Source organism: Callospermophilus lateralis, chromosome 6, assembly GCF_048772815.1.
Source record: "Callospermophilus lateralis isolate mCalLat2 chromosome 6, mCalLat2.hap1, whole genome shotgun sequence".
In the NCBI taxonomy this organism is placed as follows: Eukaryota; Metazoa; Chordata; class Mammalia; order Rodentia; family Sciuridae; genus Callospermophilus; species Callospermophilus lateralis.
In genome coordinates this window covers 70,170,359-70,195,411 of record NC_135310.1, presented here as the reverse complement: position 1 = coordinate 70,195,411, position 25,053 = coordinate 70,170,359, and the positions used below count along the sequence as shown (strand labels likewise).

The following is a 25,053-nucleotide window of genomic DNA, read 5'->3' as shown; positions in this document are numbered from 1 at the left end:
ACTCAGATCACAATTTGCTTTTGATTCTACTTGCACTCACTTTTTTACAAATCTCACTTAGTTTTATAACTTAAATTCCATGTCTATCCTGAGAACACCAGATTCGAATCACTAACCCAGAAGTTGCGCATGAACTATAGACAGGTGTAACCAGATACAGGCATCCTAAACTTAGCATGCCCAAAATGGAGCTCTTAAATTTCTTCAAACCTATCCCTCCCACAAACTTCTAACTCTGAAATACTAATGATTTCATCTTTTCAGCTTCGAAGACTAAAATACTCAAAACTACACCTGGTCTTTCTCTTTCTGTCATACTCCACAAACAGCCAGCTAACTTTGTTGTCTGCCTATTCAAAATGCATCCCAAACCGACCACTTTGACAATCCGTTGCAACAACCCTACTGGAAACCACCTCAGTCTCTTCTAGGTTACTAAAATATACTCTCTGAAAAATCCCCTGCTTCTACTCCTGAGCTTCATATCTATTTGTAACACGGTGGCCATGTGACATGGCTAAAATGGAAGTAGAGTCATGTTCCTCCTCTGTTAAAAAATCCCAATGGCTTTCCATCCCCATCTAAAGTGTGGAAGGCATAAAACAATGTTTTGCCACCCCCAATAACCCCACATCGATTTTCTCTCTTCTGCTTTCTTCCTTTCACTGCTAGGCCACCTATGCCCATCTCCAGGGGACATGTCAAATGGACTCTTTGCTTAGGACCTTGTAAGACGTTCTCTCTGTCTGGAACACCCTTCCTTCACTTGCCTTTCATATATCATGCAGGCCTTTATTCAAATATCATTTCCCACAGAAAGCCTTTCCTAACAGCTCTATAAATTAAATCTGTAACCCCTCTTGACCCTCTGTTCCTGCCATTCTTAGATAACCTGTTAAACAACAGCATCTAATCTTTATACTTTACACATTTAACATATTTTTGTCTGTTCCACCCCCATCTCACCCTTGCTAGAAACTTCTTAAGGACATAGATTTTCATAGATTTTTTTTTTACTCTACTGCATTTCCCTGGCACCTAGAATAATGTATGAAACTTATGAATTATGAATAAATATTTTTGAATGATACAAGAATGAATAAGAGTTTTAAGGGAAATTGTGTCACTGGTGAATTTTCAAGTGTCAGCTGACTGGGAAGAGTTTGGTGTGATAGAATCCCCTAGGACATTGATTCCCAAGTTGTAGCAATTTTGATATTTAAAAGGAAAACTGTTCAATCTGGGGAGAAGTATATTTTCATTACAGAAACTCATGAAACTCCTATGTAATCAATATGTCCCCTTTAGACACACAACTTAAAGAGAAAGATTCACTGGAGGAAAGGGGGATGAGAGATGGCAGGTGTCTTTAGGAATACTATACAGGACAAATAATAATTTGACTATATGATAAAATCAAAAAACAGGCAAAGTTCTGAGTTTTCTAATTTAAAGATAAAAATGTTGATAAAGGAATAGAAGAAAGATCAAGCCAAGGTCATATGTTGTATAATAAATTAACCAAAACATCATTACAAAAATCACGTTCATCTTTCATCATCAAAATGACTTGAACAACATCGTAAAGATGCAATCTCACTACCACACACATACAAGAAACAAATACTTCAAGGATCCCAAGGGAATGAAGTAAATTTACTTAAAATTTCTTAAAATTACTGGTAACTTTAACTTCTGTTTTCTTAAGAATTCTATATTTCAGGAATATTTATATTTAGGAGTTTTTATATTTATATTAAGTGAATATTTTCTTTTCTTCACATCTGTTGTGAAGACGTGACTAATACACACCTAACAAATAATGGTAAAGTATGTCCCAGAGTTCTAATTGAGACAGTGGCTAGTAAACATTTATCATACTTCTTTTAAGCAGAAGTCCTGAATATGCTAATTGCCAATCATTAGCACTTTTTACCTCAAACATGAAAGTTAGAAAGGTTGTGCCAATTAACTTCTAAGCCAGACTATAAGCAATATTAATGAAAATATGGAAATACACTTGTCATTTTTAGATGTGCTAACACAGTAACAGCATATGGTCCGAGAACCCTTCCAAGAATTTACTCGAGCCTAATAAAGAATGTGAGTGCTGTACCAAGAACTATCAGTCCTCATGTATTTGATTTTTCAAATACATTTCCAAAATAGCAATTCTTTGTAGATTTATTTTTAAACTAAGGAGACATCTCCTAAATTATACATTCCATCTACAAAAGGTACAGGTGAGTTTAAATGAACTTAGTGACTGTGTAGAAATTCTCTCAAAATCTTGTCATCTCAAACATTTTTTGATGATAATATGGGATACAATAATTTTTTTCTATGCATGGTTTATTTCATACAGTGAAAATGTGGTCCAACTAGAAAGATAAACCAAATTTATTTCTCCAGGGTCCATCTTCTTTCCTTTACACTCAACAACTGAAGTGTCATTTAGAAAAATCAAAGACTTGCTGGGCATGGTGTTGTAGGCCTATTATCCCAGTGACCTGGGAGGCTGAGGCAGAAGGAATACAAGTTCAAAGCCTCAGAAACTCAGCAAGGCTCTAAGTAATGTAGGGAGATCTTGTCTCAAAATAAAAAACAAAAAGGGCTGGGGATGTTCTCAGTGGTTGAGCTCCCCTGGATTCAATCCTTGGTGGAAACAAAACAAAACAAAACAACAATAAAAAACCACATGCTTGAAGCAGAAGATACTGAGCAATCATATTAATAAATTAAATAATAAACAATGTAAATTATTATTTGAACTGTTAGTTGATCTATCCTTTTATGCTAGTTTTGGAAGAGATAGAAAAAAAATGTCACAGTTAATATACTCTGTTAAATATAGCAATTAAAATTTTTAAAACAATACCTAAAAGGGTGATCACAGAAGGAAGGTAGCTCTTAATTAAGGTAATTAATAGCACCTTCACAGAGCAAGATAGTTATTCTTCCCTCTTCCATGTGAACATTAGTATCAAGCTAAGAAGACATCTTAAAAGGTGTCAGACAGTGATTCCTCACTGCGGACCTTGATTTTAGAACTTTGATGCATGGAGAAAGACATCTAATCACAACACTAAGCATTAAGTGGCCTTTCATTAAGATATGTTCAGGTTCACCATCAAGTGTATAGGCATTACTGGTAACTTTAACTTCTGTTTCCTTAGGGATTTTATATTACAGGAATATTTATATTTAGGAGTTTTTATATTTATATGAAGCAATGGACTACTTGGAGAAAAGTCCTGCAGGTGATGAAGAGTTCAATAAGCAGCATGAGAATGCAGGAGACTCTTAAGTGTTTAGGCATAACTTCTGCAAATAATGTATAATTCACAATACTATAAATAAATTTAGAAAGTCACTGTATTTTAGGAAAAGCAATAAACTTAGATGGTCTTACTACACATGTAGTCACACCACTCCAGTGAACCATATTTTCTAAGGTCTTCATTGATAGCCTTCTAGCTAAATCCAGAGGGTTTTTTTTCTCAGTTCTTTTCATCTTTAAACCCTTTCCAAATTTGGAAACTCCTGACCACACACCTTCCTGAACTATGAAGATCACAACTTCAACAGAAAACCAACATAAATAACATTTTCTGGACTCCTTTAAAAAAAATGTAGACCTTTTTTTCATGTGCAACTTACTAAGAAACAGAGATCCCTTCTAAAATGAACACTAAATTTAATTCATGTGTAGTTCATGTGCACAGATAAACATTTTTCAAAACACTATCATAGAATTAAAGAAATAATCAGAATAACCGAGGACAAAGAATTACTTCACTTGAAATACACAAACAATTGAAGCAATTTTACTTCTCACCCAATAACTTCCTCAATGTAATCCATATATATAGATCAAACAGCCATTCAATCTGTTGAATTACATCAATTTAATGATTCATTCAAATGTGGTATTTTCTGTATTTCAGTGGACATGGTAAAACATGGTCATTTTATCTGTTCTGTGGCACCACAAGCCAATAGTGAAGGAACACACCTTTCATTATACAACTCTGCCTTATGACAAACATGGAGAACACCAAGTCACATTGCCTCAATTTTTCAATTCAATAGAAGTAACACATTAATCTATTTTTTTGAAGAAATATATATTATGCAGGTATTCTACACCTAACATTGTTAGGTGCTTGACTTTTTTTTTTTTTTTAAAGAGAGGGGGAGAAAGAGAGAGAGAGAGAGAGAGAGAATTTTAATATTTATTTTTTTTTTTAGTATTCGGCGGACACAACATCTCTGTTTGTATGTGGTGCTGAGGATCGAACCCGGGCCGCACGCATGGCAGGCGAGCGCGCTACCGCTTGAGCCACATCCCCAGCCCCAGGTGCTTGACTTTTTAAAAGACTATTAATAAAATAATTGTTTTCAGAATCACATTGGCAATCTGTATTTGGGGTAAAAATGGGAGTTCATAACCCACTTGAATCTAATGTATGAAATATGATATGTCAAGAGCTTTGTAATGTTTTGAACAACCAATTAAAAAAAGGCAAAAAAATAATTGTTTTTAAAAATTCTCAAATAATTAGATTCAAAATATATTTACAATTGTTTCTTGTAGTTTTGACAAGTATACTGGAGTGGAGCTCAGTGGACTGCTGAGAGATGAGGAGTAAATGTATAAACTTTATTATTCGTTTTATAAACGTCTTATTAATCTATCTTCAATATGAAGACAAAAGCAAGGAATACTTCAGAAAGTGGCTCAAATTTTCAACACAAGTAAATAAGACTATATAGAATATTTTTAACTTCAAATATTCTAGCAAACTGATATGGCTATCAATGTGATATGGCAAAGATTAAATGCAATCAAATTGTGCCTGAATTAACTTAAACATGAAAATGCTATTATTTTGACCTTTTAGATCTGTGAAGTTCCAAAATTATCTTACTTATTTTTATATTAAGAAAAAAGAAATGTGTTTTAGTTAAAGTATTTATTTTTTTTACTTCCTTAGATATTGCCTTTTCCTTTAGTGTTATGAATCCTAATTAAACTATTAAATGGGAAAAACTCACAAAAATGCTGTTCAAATATATCAAAATAATAGAAATTAATTTTACATTTATGTTTATATTAATTTTACATTTCTAGAGATAATTATCTAGCCTCCATATACAATACCAGAAAAGTTTGCTAGAGAATAAAACTTAATGTGCAATGTTGGAAAAATGTCCAAAGACACATATTAAGATGTTAAAATTTCTACTACTCTTCATAGAAATCTGAATATTTTGTGGTTTTAGTTATTATAATGAAAATATTCTGGATCAAATTAAAAATACTAAGGTTAGAAGTATAATGTAAATCCATTTCATTTACTGATAATCATGAATATATTTGCATATTTCACTTTAACACTTAATCCAAAACTAGCAAGGATTGGATATGTAGCACATATTTAAAACTTTTAAAACATGAGTATCACTATGTGTTTATTACAGTTGATTGATTTTTCTCAGATACACGGCAACACAAGTATAAAAATGAAGGATAGGAAAAGATAAATAACCTCGGCCACAGGGCCTTTCTGTCCTCATAAGGAGTCTGATCCAACTATACAAACTTATCACTTAGCACAAATTGTTTATCTTCTCTCTGCATTCTGAAAATAACAGTTTTCATACTAAACTGTAGCAAGTTTGATTCCTAAGGAGTCAATAAAGTGTTAAAAGGCAGGACTGAATAGTTTGATCATTTATGTGACTCCAGTCTAAATTTCTCTGCCTCTAATATGTATAGGGAGACTCAAGAAATATTGTAAAAATTCTCCCTACTTCTGCTTTTAGTATTAGAACGAAAATCATAATCATTAACATATGGGATATATTATCTGTCTAGAGTTGTAATATAAGCTTCTTACCCTAACCAAACCTGAGCCATGAATTCTATTTAAAATTTTACAGTTTCATTGGTATTTACAGAATAATTCCAAAGTATTTGTTAAAGATCTGGGTGTCAGTAAGAACATAGGGAATTACAATTTTAATAAGCAGTGAAATAATCATATTTTTAAAAGCATCTGTACTTTGTAAAAGACAAGCAGAAAAGACACAGAGTAGTAAAAGAAAAAAAGAAAGAAAGAAAAAGAAAAAGAAAAAAAGAAAGGAACAACATGGAAAAAACTATTGGACCTGTAAATTAAACAGCAATAATTGGTGACTTTGCAATAATTTTATAAAGATTTTTTAAAATCCCATGCCTTTGTATCTATAGCAATTAAAATGGAGACTGAAAAACTATTAATGCTTCTAAATTCTTATAACAACATCTTCTCACCAAAACATGAATAACTAAAGTTATATTATTTTCCATTGCATTTAGAAAATATTAGAAGAGATAAAAACTTTTTATTTAGCAATGAAATTATTATTAAAATTTAAACAACCACAGTGGATTCTCCATTATTCACTGCTTAACAGTCTATAGAAATTGTTGGATGGATGCATGAATATAGCATACAAGATACATTGTATATCTTTGCTGCTGTAACATCAAAAAGGAACACAGAAGTGGTCCTTGCTACTCAATAAAAACAGATGTTTACTCGTAATTTAATTTTTGTTGTTGTTGTTGTTACTGAGGATTGAACTTTATTACTGAGCTACATTCTCAGTCTATTTTGTTGTTTTTTTTTTTTTTTTTAATTTTTATACAGGGTCTCACAGAGTGGCTGAGGTAACCCTCAAACTTGTGATTCACCTTCCTCAACCTCCTGAGTTAACTGGGATTACAGGCTTGAACCACAGTGTTTGGCATCATGCAAATATTTTAGAAATTTATTTAATGTAGGATTATAATAGGAAAAAATAGTTCATGTTATGCATTGAATACCAAAACTTGTCTTTCAAGTACTAAAAGACCTAAATAAACATGAAAGAAAAATAATATACAACTATCACATAACTTTATGTACAATAATGCACTAGATTTTAAAGCTGCCCAGAGCATTATGCCTTACACACTCTTTGGTTGAGTTTAACATCATGTATGCAAAGCATCCATGAAAGTTTCAGATTCTATTCATATGCCATATGTTACAAGCTGTTAGGAGGTAGTGTGCACATCATTTTGAAAGCCTTGAGGGCAGTTAAATATACAGCTGTTCAAAGACTTTTCCTCCTTATAAAAATAAGAGTGAACAATTTCACCCCAACACCAGGTCCCAGATTCTGCCCAAGTAGTTAAGAGTAACTTCTTGCCTTGAATGGCATCGTTCTTTCAACTTAAAAAATTTACTACAAATCTGGAGGACATTTAGAGCAATATAAATTGGATACCTTTTAAAAAACACTATAAAAAGAACGGGAAAACAAAGAGCCTTATATTGACCAACCTGCTTATTTATCTTTTGCCACCATTAGGCATTGGCACTGGAAGTGGTTACAAAACAGATATACAAGTGAAGTATAATTGAGGAATTAACAGAGGACTGATGATGTTGTGCCTATTCGGTTGAAGGCACAGTCACTAAATGAGATTCTTCACAGAAAGCATTCTAACAACAGGAGATTGTGATACTGCTTTGTTTTCAAATCCACAATTCAAACCCACACTTTTCTCCCACGGGAGACTGACCCCGAACACTAGAGAAAGATCCTGGAGGATAAGGTTGCTCAATAATGTCAAAGATTACCAGTGATCAAAAGCAAGGTTCCAGTGAGTGCACACCACTTCCAAAAGGTCAGAATCACAAGATTATTTACTAAGTGAATGTATTTACACACTGATTGAACAAGGCTGTAAGAAAAGACTGCCCCCCACCCACCTTTTGAGTATGGATTAGAAATGAGACCTTCTTTTTTTTTTTGTTTTTTTTTTTTTTCTGTGAGGAGTTCATTGACCAATTCCCCAAGAAAAATCTAATTTTACAAATATAAAACCAGTTTGAGTACTGTGTTGCGTTTTAGTTGAGAGATTTTTTTTCCCAAGTATCTGGGCTATGAGTGAGATCTGTTTTCAAAAAGCTCCTTTTAAAATATATAAACTTATTCAGATTTGTATAAACGTATCCAGTAAACAATTGAAAGCTATCTCTCATAGGGAACTGGCAGGGAAAAAAAATACTCTGTATTTTTTTCATATCAAAGAGTACAGCATCATAGAAAAACCAATTGTTATCCTCATCACTGGTCTCAAAGAATGTCGCTCTCAAGTTGGATGCATCTCAAAGAGAAGTAAGTATCATGGGAAGAAAAAGCAACAGCACCCCAGGGGCAAAGAAACAAATTCTCAGGGAAGAACTTGCCCCTCTGGTCACTATTCATATTATTGTTGTGATGTTAGCATAATGGTTTCATGTTGTAGCCTGTTTTATTCCTCTGCACCTAATTGCTTGCCACCAGAAAGGGTGAGAGGGAGAGGAGGAAAGAAAGATGAGAAAAAAAAAAAAAGGAAAAAAAGAGGGGTTTGGGGGGGATTGACTTATTGAGAGAGAAAAGAAAGGAGTAACTAGTTAAACAGCATAAAAGTCAAGAATGTTTCAAATTATACCAACCAACAGCCCTTAGAGCAGAAATGCAATAGAGGAGAAAGTAGCTTTCTGAGATAAAGGATGGTGAGAACCTGCTGTTATCTGTGGTACTATGCAAATTTGAAATCATGCTCTTCTCCTTCCTCTTTTTTCTTGTGTTTTACATACATTAGCTTCCTAATTCTTGATTTTTTTTTTCATTTACTAATTTCAAGCAATTAAAAAATGTGTTTCTGGGGGGTGTTATTTGAAGACTCCTTTCTCGCCAACAGAGAAAGAGCTAGAAAGGAAAAATAGAAACCAGTCAAATATATTAAGTGAGAGAACCATTTCTGGGTTCCCAGTCAATATATATGAAAATGATTTTGAAAAAAAGAAAGTAAAATATTCTGCCTGTAATCTTTGCCATATCTGAACCATCAAAATTCAACTTTCTCTCCAAATTGATATTCTAATAAATCATATTTCTCTTATACCATTTTGGCTGTAAGCAGATTTAAATACATACATATTTCTATTCAAATATATAAATATATATATGTGTGCGTGTGTGTGTGTATATATATACATACATATATATATATATATATATATGTATAATATACCCCATAATATTTAAAATTTCCTCAAACTTGTCAACCATGTCTGATATTAAAGAGTAATCAAAACCCTAAATAGATCATTTTACATTTTCTTATTGTTTACTGGTGATAGACACAGAATGTCTCTGAAAAACTTCAACAACTACAGATTAGTGATCTTCAGAATTTTCTAATATTATTCCTATAAAACCATTATTTTCCAGTCTTACATAATTTCACCCTCATAATATAATATAAATTGACTGCAATGGTAGAATAGATCCTGTTCTCTGATAAAAAAATATAAATGCATATATATGTATGCATATATATATATGCATACATATATAATACACATTATATATTGAGAGAAATTTTATGACAAATGTTAAATTTAATATACATATATCTTCATATATAGTACCATAAGGAACCAATTTTTATCACATGATTTATTTTTCAAATTCTAGAGAGATAAAAGACAACATTCAGTGCATAAAGAGTCTGTATATATTTTAGGTCTCTTGTTCTCTAGATACACTATTCCAAAAAACTGACTTTATTTTGCTGTAGGAAAATAATCTGCTCAGTTCAGCATACATATTGACTACATTAAATAGGCCAAGCAGCATGTTTTTTCCATGTTGATATATTAAAAAAAAATAATGGTGTCCAAAGAATATATAGAAGAAAAGCAGAATAATTCAAGCACAATGTTTCTGTATATCAAGCATTCCCTAAATTTAAGCTAGACTGGATTGATTCACTGTGTGATGATGTCTCTCTTATTTTAGCTTCAATTCCTTCATTTCTAAACATTAAATTAACTATATTTTAAAATTCTAATTTAAAATGATGTTAAATGGAACAATAACAAGTACTGAAAAAACATAAACTTTCATAATTTAGCAGTTCTAAAGAGATTAACAGACACAGAAATTTAAAAACCTGAGCTTTCCATTTGGCACATATGCCTAATTAGTACTGGAGGAAGTATATGTTAATAATATATTTATAGAGAAAAAAATTTGTTAAAAGTATAATAAGAATTCATATTTTACAATATGATAAATAATATCTGAATTTGTATCTGTTTGCATGTGTATCTATTTTTTTGCATATATGCTTTACTGATGAATTAACAATAGTCCACTATTCAATAATGAATCTTGCTGGCCCATTTCAATTCTAATTTAAAATATGTAGTTTGTAAACAATTAATATGAACTTATTTAATACAAGTAATATTATATTATCACATCTTGATTCTAGAAACATTATGGGTAGTAAAATGTTCCTATATAGTTTTGCAATTAAACCTATGTTAAAAAAAATGAACATTTATTAATTTTCAAAATAAAAAAATACTATGTGATTTTTTTTATTGGTGTTAAATATTTTAGGAATCTACATTTACATGTAACTATAAAATGTGTCCAGTTATTTTCGTAAAAAAACTAAAGGTCAATTTAAAGTTAAACATTAAGAAATTAAAAAAATAAAGTTAGATTTTGCTGTGTAGAGTCTGGTTTGATGGTGAAATACTTATAAATGCAATCATAATCTGAAGATACAAGCAGGAGCTCATGAGATACGAAAGAACTATAGGAAGAGACAGAGTATTTGAAGATAAGGGGTAATAGAAAAGTGCTTATGCTTTTCATATCATCATATAAATTTTTCCAAAAATATTTTACTGTACTCAGTAATAGGCATTATAACCTAGTTAACCTAATAATAACTGGCCTGTCTTTTCTACAAATCAGATGATCAAGCTTTAAAATAATATTGTATGTTTAGATCACTTTCATATAGACAGGCAACCTGTTTATATTTTAATTTGATTTCAAGAAATTCTTCATGTTTTTGAAATGTCCTCAGAATAGAGAAGTTGAACACTATTTATATTATAATTTTAATTTCCAAATCTGAAAATGTAAATCACTTATGCATGTTTTGTACAGACTACAAAACGAAACCATAACAGAAAGGTAAATTATATACTTCAGACTTATTGTATGTGTATAACCAAACCACATTAAGATTACTGATCTTATACATTAATCTGTGCAGGAAATAAAGAAATGAAATGATCAAAATCCCAAGATAGAAAAAAAGGTGTTAACTCAGAATGAAGGAAGTTGTAGAAGACAGAGTATATGACTAAATATAAAGGAGAAAATAATTTTAAGTGCTTCTAATTTTGATCTAACCAACTTCAACCCAAATATTCAAATCAATTCATATAAATCTTAAAACCTGAACTAAAAAAATGGGAATGTTTAAAGGGTAATTATGAAAATCCTAAAACAACAGACTTGCACTTTGTAAGTCAACATACATCCCTCACATACTAAATGACATACAGATTCGCTACAACAAGAAGTGAAGGGTGATGCAGTTTTATCACTTTCATGATTACAAAAATTAAAAGTTTCTTTGGTTATGAAGTACACTTGTGATCCTACATAAAATTTACTCATAATATATAAGAAAAAAATCTAAGGCACAGTTCAAGGATTGGGAGGCCCCAGATCTCTTTCAGGGTCTGCTTGATGTAAAAGACCCAAGACCCATTCAAGCACACATAATTCAGGAGGTTTGCCTGCCAGCAATAAAGGCCGAAATTGGATACTTGGTGAGATTAATTACCTAGATAGGGGTTGATAATGCAAGTCAAATGGGAATGTAATTAAAGTGCACCTTCCATGAAAATTATTCATTGCTGATGGATCAAGTGACAGATAAATCAAAAGGCATTTTAAAAAAGCCTACAGGTTAACTTGAAGCAGTCTTTTCTCTTTTTAAAGCTCTGTAATTGGGGTGTGGAATTCACTCTTACTGGCCTATCCTCATCAAGATACCTTAAAACAAAAAGGTAGACTGTAATGTAACCTATTAGAAAAAGAAGCCAATAGAAAACCCATTAGGATCATGGTTACACACAAAAGGTCAATGGGACTGGAACCAGTTGACTAGCAGCTTTCAGAACAGAGAATCATTCTGCTCATAGTATAATGGGGATTGCAACCATAAAAGAAGGCAAGTGATGAATTAATAAGTTGACTGGTCCCCAGGGGACAATTCTTACAGATGAAAGGCATGCTGTGGCAATCAAACGGAGTTATAAATTAGATAAATCGAATGGCACAAGAAGTATTTTACATCATCATTATTAAATAAAGTCTTCCTGAATGTGTTGTTAATTCTTTACTGTCAATACATTTATTTACAGTCTAAGAACAATAAAAAAACATGTTTTATAACAATGGCAGGGTAATTTCAGCTACCCAGAGGGATGCTAAATCTAATTTCTACATTGAGTTTTCTTGGATATGTTTATTATACACCTAAGAGCAGATAGATAAAACAAAATGTCCAATTAAATGATAGTTATTGGAAAATATGGCTTTACATGCTCACTCACTTTCCCGCTCTAACTAAGGAACACATCTGACTTTTACTGACTTCTATAAAGAATACTCATAACAGTTTTCTTGTGTACAAGAACAAATTTAATGTTGAGCAGGAGACCCATTTGATCTGGTAGATGGCATAAGGTTTTCATAAAAAAGACAACTGCTGTTAGAAAAGATCATAATAACTTGAACATAAAGGCTGAAAAATTTTTGCTATTTGGCAAACTTGAAGATTGATTCATTATAAAAACTCAAATCATTCAGTAACTTTCCTACAAATGTATAATTCTTATTTAAAGTTGAAAAAGAACAACATTCAAATTTAAGTATTGTCAACAATCCATCTATCCCCATATAACAAAATATTTCAAATTTCAAAAAATAATCATAGTAGGAAAACCTGTTATGCACAATTGCCTATCAGCAGTTGAAAACCAAATTACAAATGCTTTAACATAATTCTAATAAGAAAATATCTAAAACTTAAATAAAAATACATTTTATATAGTTCTTTTCACATGCTGGTAATTTCAGAAGTCAAAAAAAATCATGGGTAGACATACACTACAGTTTTTAAATATGTAAATTTGATATACTGAGTTTGTGTTTGAAATGCTATAGGTAAGTGTATAAAAACACACATGACAAAGAAGTATCTGCTTATAGTTATCCATTCCTAAGAGGTTACAGATCAAAAGTGAAAACAGGCATAGCAGACGTCCCATGCATTTTATTGGGAACACCACTCTTATGTTCCTGCAGGTTCTAGTTAGTAACTTAATCCCAACCAAACTATAAAGTAAACTGCTCATGATTTGTCAGATTAGCTGATGCTTGTCCAGAAAAATGGTCTGAAAGAGAGTCACCAGGATACTATAATTACAATTCATTCATCCATTTCAACCCTGGATTGAAGAAATAATGAAACATCAAAGTAGTCAGACAGCAGTTTAAAGGAGGTCAGTTAGTGTCCTTCCAAACCTAATACCAGCATTTAATGCAGCAGGTGCACCAGAAGTGATTTACAAATTATATTAATATCCAGGGTTTGCTGAAATAGCAACATTGATTTCTGTTGTTTATGTAACTCTTAAAGATACAAGAGAATATATTGGTATTAACAAATACTGAAAACAACAAGAATATAGTTTCCAAACATTTAGGTGATTCTCCCACGTGTGTGTGTGTGTGTGTGTGTGTGTGTGTGTGTGTGTGTGTGTGTGTTTGGTGCTAGGGATCGGGCTCAGGTCCTCACACATGCAAAGGAAGCACGTCTACTTTGAAAAAAATTAGGTAAGCATATAGCATGCAGCATAATTTAAAATATTTGGGAGAAAGAAAAAGAGAAACCAGGAAAAGACATGAACATAAAATAAAAAATATAATAGAAACTATATAAATATAGCTTATATCTATATATACAATGTTATAACAAACTTAGTCTATGAGATATGTTGATTTTACAGTATTTAATGTTAAATGATAATTAATATAGGAGAAATGTTATAAATGCATAGTTTAGCATTATACAATTAACATCTGTCCTTTTGTTATGACCTCTATTCTGAGATTATCAGGATTTCAACAGTGAAATTTATGTGAGGCTAAATTTGGGTTCTTGGTGATGTCAGGCATGTGAGAAAATAGGATGAGATGTCGAAACAAGGAGAAAACAAGGTTATGATAATGTATTAGAAAAGAACAAAGGCAGTAATTTTTCCAAACAAAATTTAGACTCACTCTCAGCCTTAGAGTCTTTACCAGTTTGATAAATGTTGTATGAAATCAGCATAAAGAGTAATCCACTATAGTTCACTTCAGCCAACTTTGAGTACTAAAACCACATATGCCACAGCAGGCTTTGTCTCCAAGTATGCAATTTTTATTATGATATTTTCTGTCTCAGGTTCTCTAGCTAACCTCTTTCTCATGGCTCTGAAATTTAAATCCAGCATATTCTTTTCCTATGCTCATTCTAGCAATGGCCTGTAATAATTGATTTTCTGATTAACTGACTTAGAAAACTTTCCTTCTTTGGTGAATGTGACAGCCCTCCTATCCAACATGTGTTCTCTCCATTCCATTTTGGTCTCATCATGTACTGTTGGTATTCTTCTTTCTCCAAACAGATGGTTTTCTCAAAACCTTTCTGTCAAATATAAATATTTATCACTGTCTACCTACATGTCTATACACTAAATAAAATAGATCAAATAGGTCACTTACGGTATGAACTGACATTATTAGAATTATGGGCATTGAATTTAAGTGTATCAGCAATATTGGATTAATACAATAGAGACATGGCTCACCCAGTATGTTTATTTTTATTATCATATACAATTGCCAATATGAATGCTATGCTCTATGATTTGCCTCTTTCTATAAGCTAAAGTTAATGACTAAATATTATTAAAAATTGGGACACTAATTATCTGATGACAACATGCTATGGATAATTAAGAACGGCATACTTTAAAGCTATGCTAATTGTTCTTCACAAATCTCCTCTGTAGCCACTGTGTCTTAAGGCAAACAGCTCCAGGTCTGTATGTACATCTCTGCCATGTACTTTGTCACAGGACATATATCATCCACTCTGACTTGTTCCCGATTAATTTTGTTGGGTTACAGCAATTATCTCTCCCTTTGTGATTGACCTCTTTGTAAATTAAGTGCAGATAATTTGGATAATTTTTCTCTCACTCTTTACCTCTTAATTGATCCTTGTTCTTTCCTTCAAATAGTGCAAAGGGAACCAAAGTCATAAAAATGATTTGAAATTGAAACAAGTCACAATCAGGCTTTTGCAGTTGTAATCGACAGATATGAAAAGCAGGATCTTGATAGTGTTCTCTCCTTTACCCTATTACTTGGATCAGTTGGTTAAAACTGTTAACGATCCTCGTGGATCAATGTCTTTTCCTTGTAGCTCTAATTTGCTGCATTGGTAGATTAGTACAGATGTTTTCTTTGGATGGTTCTGCATCATTCCACAGGATTGCTTGTCTGAATCAAATTTGCTTCAATTCATCACCAACAAAGCAAGGAATAAATAATCAACACTCTCTCATTCAGTACACTGGTACTGAAGACAGAACAACTAAATGCTTATCAATTTAAAGATTATCTCCTTCTTTTCTCAAGGCAATGTTCCTCAGCTGATTCAGGGTTTAAAATGGTGTGTATAGTTCAGGTTAGCAGTGCCTAGGAACTGGGACTGCAGGAAAACTCATGTACTTCAAATTTATGTGCCCAAGTTTTTATTATTATCATCATCATTACCAATTCACATTATGTATATTTGTCTATACATAAATTATGTATGAAATTAATATCCACTGACTTTTCATTCTCTGAAATGCAGCTTTTTGATTTCTTGGTCTTAAATGTAATTTTTCTGAAACTGTATTTTTGTCTCCACAATAGTACTGCTTTGGGGAGTGATGGCTTGCTATATAATAACTAATTCACTTCTAATGGATCAAAACCTAGTTATACACCAGGACTAATAACTTAAGTAACTGGTTTTAGTCAAAGAAAGACTAAGCAAAAACTACAACTTGATTAAACTCATACTGGAAACTTTTTACAAATGTTAATTGTAGATTTTATAGAGCAATCATATTATATAAGCTACTTGTTATTTTTATTATTCAAAATAGCTTAGTATCTTCAGAAAAGGAGAATGGACTCAATACATATAGAACAAAAACTGTAACCTGAAAAGATTCACATATTTTATTTAAGTCTCTGCTATAAACTTGATTTTTTTTTTTAATTTTCTCCCACAAAAGTAAAGAGTGGGTGGTTTAGGCAGCTGCATTTTAGTTAATACAGTATTTTTGTATCTCACTTAAACTTTGTTTTAAAATTAAATTGATTATTTCTCTATAAATATTACTTTAGTGAATGCTTTTCACTTTATTATAAACTCTGTCCAATAAATTCACAGTATCAAAAGGAAGGATCTTCTATTAAAGGCAACACATGTTAGAGGAATTATTTTACATAATTCCATCATTATGAACTATTCCAGTGTAATGATCCTGGAATTTTCTTAAAAGAGGAAGCTTAAACTTAGCAAGTTATAAATCTAAGTCTTAAAAATACATAGCTAGAAACTTTTACACAGGAAAATCTTAAAAACAGGACTTATTAAGAAATATGTACACATTACTAGATTAAAATTGCCAAGAATATGACAAACTTGTTCAAGCTTGAAAATTCTGAGACAAAAATGCATAATTAATTTTGTATTGCATATTCTGCTACTATCCATGTAGCATCTCCTATAATTTACTACATAATAAATAAATTCTATTAAACAAAAACCTATCTTGGATATTGAAAGCAGAACGTTGATATTGGTTATTCCTGTGCACTGTACTAAGCAACTTCAGTAGTTTTTTAGGAAGAAAAAGCACAGATACACATAAAATTTATACAGCTCTCCCTCCTTGTCCTATATATATTAGATGCCTTAGTTAATCTCAGGCATATTGAAAATTCTTACCTTCAACATAAAAGAATGGAATTCAATTTTTTTCAAGGATAAATAGTTGTATTACTTTGGTAAGTTTCTATAACAAATATCACAGGTTGCCTTAAAATTTTTATTTTCTTACAATTCTGGAGGCTAGAAGCCCCCAAACTAGGTCCAACAGTGTTCAGTTTTTGGTGAGGCCTCTCTTACTGGCTAATAGATAGCTGTTTTCTGGCTGTGTGCTCATATGGCCTTTCCTCCAGGTATGTGGGAGAGCTGAGATAAATGATGAGAGCACAGCACTCTGGTGTATCATCATATCAGGTCACTAACACTATCAGATCAGAGCCTCATGCAATGTTCTCATTTAAGTTTAATTACTGACTTATAGATCCAATGTCCAACTATGGTCACATTGGGGGTTAAATCTTCAACATTTGGATTTTTGTCACACACAATTATATCCATAGCAATATACCTGGGTTACTTCAAATTAGTCCTTGTTTCCCAGATACTTAAACATTATTATTCACAAAGTAGCAATTCTGAGAGCAAATAATTTTAAGAAAAGTTATAGAGGTATTAATTGAGAATGTGAGAGGCTACTTAAAACATTCAATAGGTTTCTTTCAAATGTCCAAAAGGACATTGTACAATACATAGATTCACTTGTTACTCTAGCCCCAATATAGCCATAAATAGTATAATACAAATATTTACATTAACAGAAAAGGGTATATTTGAGATCTCAGAAAGATACAGAGACTCAGGAATGTGGAGTTGGGATGGGAAGATGAAGATGTAAGGGAGAAAACACGGTTTGCTTAGAGACATTTCCTTATATGTATTTTCATTGAGAAGGCTCACAGCACAAATATGCGCCATAGACTCAACCTGCCGCACAACTACAAAAACTAGAAATTTATTAAAATTACAACTATGCCAAATTACAAAAACCACCAAAATATTAAAATAATGTATAAAAAGCTGGCACCATATGTCCTGCGCATTATCAAAAGACTCTCCAATATTGGCCTTTGTTCATGTTTAAGACTGAAACTGGTTATATCTGCAGCAAATTTTGAAAATATGGATAATCATAAAATTTTCACAAAGTTTATTTGACTTTAATAGTCTCTAATAAGATCACTTTATTCTTTCTTTCTAAATTTTTTCTTAAGTGCCTAGACATGAGTAAAACATCAGTTTAATATTTTAAATATACATATATGTATATTTGTAGTTTCAAGAATCAATTCACAAAATTTCTATATTTGAAAGTATTATCTTATATAGTCATTGCATAGTTTAAATAACACTTTATAATTTAATTACACAAATTTAATTATACAAAGAATTTATATATTCTTTGAACAAAGTACCTACCCTGGACTCAATATGTTATAGATCTAAGATAGAGAATAAGACAAAAGATACTGCTATATTCTTAGGAAGTAATGTTTAACAGGGAGGAAGAAAATTTATTACCAATATATAATTAATGATATAAATATACATGATAGTTACTCTAGGAACATATAGCACAAAAAATAATTTTCTTCCAAACTTGCATTATAAGTTTAGGATGTCTATGCAGATGGAATTTTACATATGTAGTGAGCATGAACCAAGCATTTACTAGGTAATAGTTATTTATATTTATGTCAACATGGTTCTACTTCTGTTACTTAAATTCTATTGAAGTATTATATAAAAGATCTTTCTTTACATATATATGTTTTAATTACTAATAGTCACTAAAGAAAAAATATAAATGCATCAATATGTATATTTTTAAATTAGTAGTGTCACAATAATATTTCTATACTTAAGAATTAAATTCCATAAGTCTAAGACTCTACTTTGTTAATCAAAATTTTAGAATTACTAAAATATTGTGACCAGTGGTATAAATCAAAAAGACTAAATCCTGATCTCTCAGAGACCTTAGGCTTAAAACATGACTATAAACACAGAAGTGGACGTTTTGAACAGTTTACTGATACAGGAATCATATTCAATTTCTTTTACTTTTTCTTTCCTTTCTTTAAAGATGTTTCTTACTATGTTTCTCAGCCTGGTTTCAAACTTTGGGCTCAAGTGTTGTCTCCTTCCTCAGTTTGCCAAGGGTGGACTGTAGGCTTTTGCCACATCATCAGCTCATCTGATTTTTCTGCTGCAGATGGCACAGGTATGCTTATATGTATCTTGGGTAACAGATATACGGTTTCTATAAGGTGTGTATGTGAGTGTGTGTGTATCATTTTTAACCTAAAGTAATTATATCTGCTTCACCCCGTGAATAGGGCTGAATTTAATATTAAAATTTATTTATTTATTTAGTCTGTTTTGTTGTTTTGTTTTTTGGTGCTGGGTTTCAAATCAAGACCTCATGGATGCTGGGCAAGTATTCTGCCATTAAGCAAAATTCTCATGCTATATATTACTTTATATAATCTGTAAATGCCCTCAAATAAGAAAATATATTTTCTTAATATAATATTTCCATAAAAATAAATCAAGTTTATAAATACTCAAGAAATATTAAAATATACAAACTAAAATGGAATCAATTCATTTCATTTAAATGACACATAACTTTGTGTGTGTCCCCTTTAAATCATTGAAAAGAGATGATCTGGGTTAATTTATGAGAAAAATAGTCACAGTTGACTCATTAATTCATGTGAATGAAGCTATTTCTGACAAATAAAGGAAATAACTTTTATTACTGTATTTTGGGGTATAATTTTGCTTTTGTATAAGGTTATATCATATGACTGTATGGTTATATTTCATTTGGAACATTTTATGAACATCACAAATCAAAAAAAAAAAGAAACACTGAAATAAATCTTTATTTTAACTGAGAAATCAGATCTGGGCACTGAAAAGCATAAAGGAAATTATTTAAATTGAAATGTGCAGGACTATTTTTAAAGTTTCTAGAAGTGCAATAAAATTGTAAGCAAATGTAAAATACTGTGTTTACCAATCCTATCCCCCAGAAATTATATTTGTTATTAATATCCTGAGAATATAATATTTCATAGGAGGCTCCCTTTTCACTTAGTAGTTCTTATTCCTGATGACTGAGTCAATTTGCAAATTTCTATGTGATAGATTATAGAGCTAAATTATTTAAGATAGCAGGCTATGATATATGTACATAAATACTTTTAATACATCCAAATTAAGCAGTGGACTTAATTGCAACAATCCGGATTACCACTATACGATTTACTATGTGTCCCTTATAAAGTCACACACTCTCACCTCAACACTTTTTTTCTTTTTTGCCTTTATTTTGTTTATTTTTATGTGATGCTGAGGATCGAACCTAGTGCCTCATACATGGTAGGCAAGTGCTCTGCCTCTGAGCTACAACCCCAACCCTGACCTCAACTCTTTATCTGTAAAATGGTATCAGAATTTGTCTTAACTTCACAAATTTACTCCAAAATTTAATATAATGAGTGAGTGCCATATAAGCCATTCATTCATACACAACAAAATCGATAAAAAGGGAATGAAAAAAGTTGGTTTTTTTTCCCCTCCTAGAGAGACAATAGATCTCTGAAGAGAATTAAAATGTCTATACCATAGTGGAAGATTTTCTGATGCTATCTCATATTTCCAGAATATGTCCAGAAATTAAATCTACATAGATCATTTTTAAAACAAACTACTATAAACACTACATAAAAGGTACTTTGGAAGATATGCAAAAGTCAAAATTGAAACAGATCAATTTATATATTTGCCTATTCCAAAGCATCCAGCTTTCCCCTAGTATCTCTCAGAATGGTTTGGTTTCCTAAAAATAAACTCCCCCACTAAATCTTTTCATTTCACCCCGCTTATGTCATTGCCTCTCTTTCCTGAAACTTGCTCCTCTTATTTTTTTGTGATTTAACTATCTATAATGGATATTAGGATATAGTGGCCACATTCTTCCTGTTGGAGGAAAGAAGAAATTCTTTGCCCCGGTGCTGAGATAGCTGCCAGAAAGCAGACCTCTATTCCTTGCCCCTTTAAAATGGTTTTAATCATAAAAATAACACCTTGTGCTTCCTATTAAATCCTTCAACCTAGGTCTGGACAACACAGAGGTTATTTCAAGTCAGGATAACCTAAAAGTTCATTACAGGTAGAGAGTTCCCCATAGAGAGAGCTGCAGATTCCAAAGAGACAACACCACAGCTAGATTTGCCCTCTGCTTAGTCTTGTTTCCTTTCTTTTTGTTCTGATGATGTTGATCCCAAGTGTTCACCTTAATGAACTTCACCTACGTATTTGGTTTTGGGAAACTCATATTTGAGAAACCATCCATATCCTCTTTCAGGGAGTGTTAAGTTTTCATTCTAATTCCTTCCCAAAGCTTTCAGAGCATGTTAGCAGTTATTAATCCCATTAAAAAGTATAGAATATGCACACACCCTACACAGCTATTTAATAATTTGCAGTGACTTCTGTATTGAATAATGATACAATTAATATTGTATTATTATTTGTCCATTTGCTATGGCTGAAAGACAAGGTATTATATATTATTTTATGCCTCATGATTGTCTAGGAGACTACATGAGGCCTTAGAAGTTAGGTGACTCAATTTTGACACTCTTTTCAAGTATACACTTAAAAAAGTATCAGGCACATAGTATGTGTGCAGTAAACAGTAATTGTTATTGCTATTATGATTTTTATAATACTATATATATGTGTGTGTATATATATATACATATATATATATACACACACACATACACCATTTTTGTTTTAATAACTATAATGTTTACTGAGTCACAAACAGCTTTTATAATATGTAGAGTCAAAAACTATTATGCCATTTATATCAGGAGAAAATTGAAGTTCAAAAGAAGTAACTTGTCTAAAATCATGTGATTATGTTAGTTAACATCAAACTATGTCCTTTTGAACACTGTCTCAATGCTTTCACACTTGTATATTCATTTAATTTTTCTTGTGTCTGAGTAGGTTTCCCTTTGGTTTTAATTACACAACATTCTTTTTACAGTTTGCATGTGGAAAGAATTAAGCTAGATGGTGGTAACACATATAAACATGACATGGTTTCTGATGTGGAAGATAACTGAAAATCCCCTAAGTTCCTTTTGGGAGAGATCACATTGTATAATTTTGCATCGTCTTTACTAACAATGTTAAAAAAAAAAAAAGTTGAACTGCTTAAATAATTTTAGAGTGAACAAAAATATAACAGGAAGAGGTAATAATTTTCAGGTGATCTTTTTTTTAATAACTTCATACTTTTGCAAACCTTTTGTGCACTACAGCACTTGGTCTTTGGAAGGTTTTTAATCAAATTTACAATCTCATAATTGGGTGAACAGCATGTTTCTCCTAACGCAGAATTAGGAGTATGTATGACTTACTGTCCTTCATATGGCAAAACTATATCTATCCTGAAACTCCAGATCAACTGGCATCTTTTTCTGTAACTCCTCTTTAACCATAGAAAGAAACCTATCTTCAACACTTCTGTATTTCACTCAATATGTATCACATATAGTCAAGTGTACTATTATTACTTTTGTATGTAAGCGCATGTCTGCTGCAGTATGGACTCACAACGAAGGACTGTTCTTTGCTTTCATGTCCTCAGCATTCCCTAATGGTGTTTCACACACTCAATAGTTAGTATGGTTGTCTGAATTCGTCTGTAAAAATAGCATTCAGCCAGGTGCAGTGGCAAGCACCTACAGTCTCAGCTACTCAAGAGGAGACACAGATACTCTCTTAAGAGGAGGACAACTTAAATCTAGGAGTTCAAAACCAGAGCAGGCACCAGTCTATCTCAAAAAAAGGAAGGCTAAACAAATAAAAAGTAGCAGTCAATAGTCCTTAACAATTTAAATAGTCATTACTATTCCTATGGATTTGCTTAAGAGAGCCTTCAAATGTAAGAAAGAGTGAAGATCATAATGCCATAAATCAAATGCATATGATTTCCTCTTCATTTACATAGGTAAAAAGTAACTCCAATGTACATAAGCTTGATGTCTGTGACACCCAACTTAATAATTAATATAGTTTCTAATTATTAGAATATAATTTCTAATAAAACAACATCAAAAAATATATGTTTCAGCAAATTCGGTAAGTCATATGTACCAGAATATTCACATAGTATGCTTCTGTATGAGTCTCATCTTAAACTTAAAATTATTGATTAAGATAATTGGTGACAGATAATAGTCTTATTGTTTATAGGCCAATCAAAAATCAATTTCTCCCTCCTTCAATGTAGTTCCAAAGGAAAAAGTATACACAGTATCTCTCAAGCACTGGCCAATTATTTTCTATCCTTACTCTTGATTTTTTCCAGACCCATGGAGATACACTTAATAAGCCTTTTTATACTAGGCATCAGTGGATTGCTGATGAAGTGAATCACCAAATATCCAGTTCTAAATTCATAATCAAAACAATGGCAGCATAAACTAGGTTTAAGTGATGCTGTTTGCTTCATGGAGAATGAGGATCTCAAAAATGATATAGGTTTTCTGGATAGTCATAAACTTGGACAAAATTCCAAATCATCCCTCCTTTTAAAAAGAAAAAAAAATATTGGTGTTAGGAGGAAATATATAAATGGAATAGAATGACATTCAACAATGTATTCCAATTTTTTCCATAATCTTTTTAAAATATCAGGTAAAATCATAATATACTAATCAAATTATAATAAAATTATCACATAGACTGTCTTGTTTATGTGCTTCTTTTTTGAAAGTCAAACAAGTTAGTGTAAATTCATGGGTTTTAGCATTTGAGAGATAGTAGAGTCTAGGCAATCATGAATTAATATTTCATAATAAAAGTACATACCTAAGTTTTTAACCCTTTTTTATATTTTTTCCTTTCTATAAAGTTGTTATGTTTATCATATGTACCTATTCTTTTTTTGAGTTATAACTCACGAAGCACAAAATTCACTCATTTTTAAGTGCATTATTCAATTTTTTTATAATTATAGTACTGTTATTTCATAATATAATTTTTTTCATGTTTAAATTAACCCTCCCAAAGTAGCAAAGCAAAAGGGGGAAAAAAGACCAAAACTACCAAATCTATTTTTTTCTTTTCTTTTCTAAGTGTATATTAATCATACAGCATAATGGGATTCACTGTGATGTAGTTGTACCCAAGTTTGTTCCTACTCTGCAAAGCATCAACACTCAAAGATATTTTACCTTACTGTTGTAAAATGTTTGATAGGAGAAGTTAGGGAAAATCTATGACCTATTGAGCCCATGATGTATTAACTTGAAAAATTAAGCAACAGACACTTAAGGAGCAAGGAGAGAGACCCAAAACAAAGGAAAATATTTTACAAACTCTATTTGTGGTATCAGTTTAATATCTTCAGGTCATGTTTAAAAATAAAATAATTACTTCTTGGTATTAATAGGAATAAAACAAAGTTATTCTAGTTAAATAGACCCAAGAGTTTCTATTAATTCTTCCAAAAGATAGCCCTAAAGTCAATGTCACAAACCTAGAATGCTTCAACCCACTCACCACTATAAATTTATGATGACAAGTTTCAATATAATGCAACACGGGTGAAAATATCTACTAACAAAAGCATCTTAATAGAAAACCATGTAAATACCATTCTCAAAATGAATAAGTTCAGACATCAGTTAACTCAGCCTCAGCTATTTCTTTTGTTGAGTTACTAAAATCTTAAGTTTCTATGTTTGATCTCTGCTCTTACATGGGAGATCTGATGTGAAACAGTCTTTTAAAATAAATGTCAGAATGAAACCTTTAGAATAAGAACCCACTCATCTGTCCATGAGAAAATACAGTCTTCTTTTTGCAGATGTAATTTAAAGAGGCAACATTTTGTTAAAATTGGCATATAAATGAAGACTAGATTAGTACTTGTCCAGGAATTTGGGATAATACTGCTCGGTTTAAGATTGACAGCCAAAGACCAAGAAGACCTCATGATAAGCCAAACCAGGATGCCCACACAACTCCTACTCTAGTCTAGGTCCAACTTC

At 31.6% G+C, this 25,053-nt stretch overlaps 1 protein-coding gene across 4 annotated transcripts in view; it reads right to left on the bottom strand.

The window, feature by feature from the left end:
- Epha7 (EPH receptor A7) overlaps positions 1-25,053 on the bottom strand; it is a 163,786-nt gene that overhangs the window by 78,707 nt on the left and 60,026 nt on the right. The gene's annotated exons all lie outside the window — the stretch shown is intronic.